General features: G+C 33.8%; 1 protein-coding gene across 1 annotated transcript in view; it reads right to left on the bottom strand.

Moving 5' to 3' along the window:
• The window catches only part of LOC109951433 (TRPM8 channel-associated factor homolog), a 25566-nt gene that overhangs the window by 20365 nt on the left and 1210 nt on the right, over window positions 1–3991 (bottom strand). Inside the window, exon 2 of the mRNA XM_020585944.1 lies at window positions 2095–2174. The gene's annotated coding sequence lies outside the window, so the exon portion shown is untranslated. The remainder of the gene's footprint in view (window positions 1–2094; window positions 2175–3991) is intronic.

Below are 3991 nucleotides of genomic sequence, written 5' to 3'. Positions count from 1 at the left end.
AAGACAAGCAATCCACAAGGAACACTGGCAGAATAGAAGACAAAGAATATAGATGAGAGGGAGAACAGGACTGAGTATTTCATTTAAATGACAAGAAGAGGAGACATTTCATTGAACACAAGTGACAGGCTGTTGCTGATGGCCAAGATTTCAAGACGGTTGCAATTGGGGGACAAGCGTTTTTAAGTCTGAAATAAATAAAATATAATGTACACAAAAATATGATGTTTGCAAAATAAAACATCACTAAAACAATTACAACAAATTATAATACATCAAACCATTTGCTGCAGTTAGTGGACTGAGACAGAGTGGATTCATGAAGAAAATGGGGGAAAAAGAATTTTTTCTTTTTTATTACAGTTTGTTTGCAACAAAACATTTTTCTTCTTTGTGTTCACCCACAAGACTGACCAACACTGTAAAAATGAACAATTTGAGAAAACCTAAAAAGTAATGCAAGTAGTTGCAAAATATTTTTGTTTTCTCAGCTAAAGGCTTTTATTTGTACTACCTTAAACTAAATTACTTATAATTAGCTGTCAGATCAACTCACAAACATGTTTGTTACATTTATATTGTCCAACTTAGCTACATCATAAATGAAAGTCTGCAAAACAGCAAATCCCAACTGTTTGGTCACATAGACACTCACTGCAGACAGATTAACTATATTTTTATATTTCTCAGTTTTAATAGTCAGTTCCTCATTTGACATGTAAAACGTAGGGCTGCAGCTGTTGGAAGGACTAAAATCAGTACAAAGACAGCATGCAAAGCTGCTGAATGTTAACTAGTACTGCAGTAAGGTGTACACTGTAAGCCATTTCAAGCTTACTTAGAAACAAGTTCACCTGCTGCGTCGAAAATGCAAGTAAACTCAATTTAGGTTCAACACTTAGTTCAAAGTTGTTCCGTGAATTTTCAAAATTTTAAACTAACACAGCAAATTTAACTAAACTTTAGAAAACAAGATGAATAAAATAAAGATGTGAAATTGAATAAACTACAGATGTTAAGTTGACACAGCTTCCAGATGCATGGAAAATCTCATAACAGGCACATTTATAGTTCTTTTATATTTTTCATTTTAAAGTATCAAGTCTTTATCTGACATGAAGAACTTCACAGCTGTAGTTGTTGCAGGCAGTTCTAAATTCTAAATTATGCTCAAACAGCTGTTCTGTGCCTGTACTGAATGCATGTGAAAAGCCCTGAAAAGCTCCTTAAAGAAAATGAAAAAATTATGATCACGTTTTCTCAACTTGTATTTTTAATCTGAAAGAGGTATTTAGAATTAATGCTTCCTGCTGCTGACCTACTTTATGGAGATGCAGATTTCATTTTCCAACAGGACTTGGCACCTGCACACAGTGCCAAAGCTACCAGTACCTGGTTTAAGGACCATGGTATCCCTGTTCTTAATTGGCCAGCAAACTCGCCTGACCTTAACCCCATAGAAAATCTATGGGGTATTGTGAAGAGGAAGATGCGATATGCCAGACCCAACAATGCAGAAGAGCTGAAGGCCACTATCAGAGCAACCTGGGCTCTCGTAACACCTGAGCAGTGCCACAGACTGATCGACTCCATGCCACGCCGCATTGCTGCAGTAATTCAGGCAAAAGGAGCCCCAACTAAGTATTGAGTGCTGTACATGCTCATACTTTTCATGTTCATACTTTTCAGTTGGCCAAGATTTCTAAAAATCCTTTCTTTGTATTGGTATTCAGTAATATTCTAATTTTCTGAGATACCGAATTTGGGGTTTTCATTGGTTGTCAGTTATAATCATCACAATTAAAAGAAATAAACATTTGAAATATATCAGTCTGTGTGTAATGAATGAATATGATATACAAGTTTCACTTTTTGAATGGAATTAATGAAATAAATCAACTTTTTGATGATATTCTAATTATATGACCAGCACCTGTATGTCATGCTAGTCAGACTGTCCTGTGGGAAAGGAAAAAGTATAACAGTATGACAGTAAAAGTACTACAGATGGCTAATGCCCTCCTCCCAATATCAAACAACAAAACACTACATAAACATGCATTTTTGTTTGTTTGGTTTGTTTGTTTGTTTTACCTGAAAATGTAGTTGTCTTTCCGCTTGTATTATTAGACTGCAGTAAAACAGTTTTCAAGACAAGCAATCCACAAGGAACACTGGCAGAACCGAAGACAAAAAATATAGATGAGAGGGAGAACAGGATTGAGTATTTCATTCAACTGACAAGAAGAGAAGACATTTCACTGAGCACAGGCAAGTGACAGGCTGTTGCTGATGACCAAGATCATATATATGTCAGTTTAGACTGTATGTGAAACCTGCTTGTCCAGTTAGCTTAAGTCAACATTTGTGGATAAATTATGCTTGTTTTGGAGAGGTCTTGGAGAATCAACATTATCATTCAGTGTTTCGCCTACTCTGGTTTGAAAGGTTTCAATTGGGTCACAAGTGTTAGTGTATGTAATCAATGTTTTTAAGTCTGAAAAAATAAAATATAATGTACACAACAATATGTTTAGGTCATAGCAAAATAAAACATCACTCAAATGATTACAACAAATTATAGTACATCAAACCATTAGCTGCAGTTAGTGGACTGAGACAGAGTGGATTCATGGAGAAAATGAGGAGAAAAGATTTTTTTTCTTTTTTATTAAAGTTTGTTTGCAACAAAACATTTATCTTCTTTGTGTTCACCCACAAGACTGACCAACACTGTAAAAATGAACAATTTGAGAAAATCTAAAAAGTAATGCAAGTAGTTGCAAAACAATTTGATTTTCTCAACTAAAGGCTTTTATTTGCTGGAGCCAATCCCAGCCAGAATTTGGCGAGAGTCTAATTAGCTGTCATACAACTCAAAAATAAGTTTTTTGCATTTATCATAAATAAATAAAATAATATCATAAATGTAAGTCTGCAAATCAGCAAATCCTTTGTTGACTGAAAATGAAATTTTAAGTTGATTCATTGGTGCGCAGTCATGTTGGAACAGGAACTGGTACTAAGGGGCCACGCCCAGTCTGCAGACAGTGATACTATATGTTTATATTTTTCAATTTTAATAGTCAGTTCCTCATTTGACATGAAAAACATAGTGCTGGAGCTGTTGGAAGGATTAAGATCAGTACAAAGGCAGTATGCAAAGCTGCTCAGTGTTAACTAGTTTAATACTGCAGTAAGGTGTACACTGTAAGCCATTTCAAGCTTGTTCAACTTAGAAACACAAGTTCACCTGCTGCATTGAGAACGCAAGCAACTTAGGTTAAACACTTGTTGTTTAGTGAGTTTTGAAAGTTTTAAACTAACTGAGCTAAGTTAACTAAACTTTAATAAAATAAAGATGTTAAACTGAATAAAAAGATGTTAAGTTTTTCACAATATCAATTTTCTTAGTTTTACATGTTTGGAAGAACCTTAAATAAAATTAAAAAAAAAATAAAATAAAAAAAAAGTTGACGCAACTTCCAGATGCATGGAAACTCATTACAGGCAGATTTATATTATTCATTTCTCATGCTCCTTAAAAAAAATGAAAAAAATTATGATCACATTTTCTCAAAACATTGTATTTATAATCTGAAAGAGGTATTATTTAGAATTTCATAGTGAACTTGTTATTTTGAGTTAGATTTAAAAAAAAATCTAAATATTGTTCAGTTAACTCTTTTTTTTTATTGAAACAAACACATTAACAAAACAGTACCGAACATGGGAGACAAGACAACAGTTACATGACATTACAAAAGGATATATAGTGTTTAACGAGGTTGTAGTGTGTGAAGTGTGCGTATTTCCAACTTATGCAGTCTATGAAATGCAAGAAAGGGAAAAGGAGGGGAAGTAAATAAAAAAAAACAAAAAATAACAATAATGATGATAACAGTACTATTAAAAAAATCAGCTTGTTACATTTCTAGAGGTTGGTGGGAATGTGCGTGGCCTCAGCCCCAGGTATTTGATTCAAGTTGAA

Source organism: Monopterus albus, unplaced genomic scaffold (genome assembly GCF_001952655.1).
Source record: "Monopterus albus unplaced genomic scaffold, M_albus_1.0 scaffold8.1, whole genome shotgun sequence".
In the NCBI taxonomy this organism is placed as follows: Eukaryota; Metazoa; Chordata; class Actinopteri; order Synbranchiformes; family Synbranchidae; genus Monopterus; species Monopterus albus.
The sequence above is the reverse complement of the archived record's forward strand: the minus strand, read 5'-3'. Positions and strand labels throughout refer to the sequence as shown.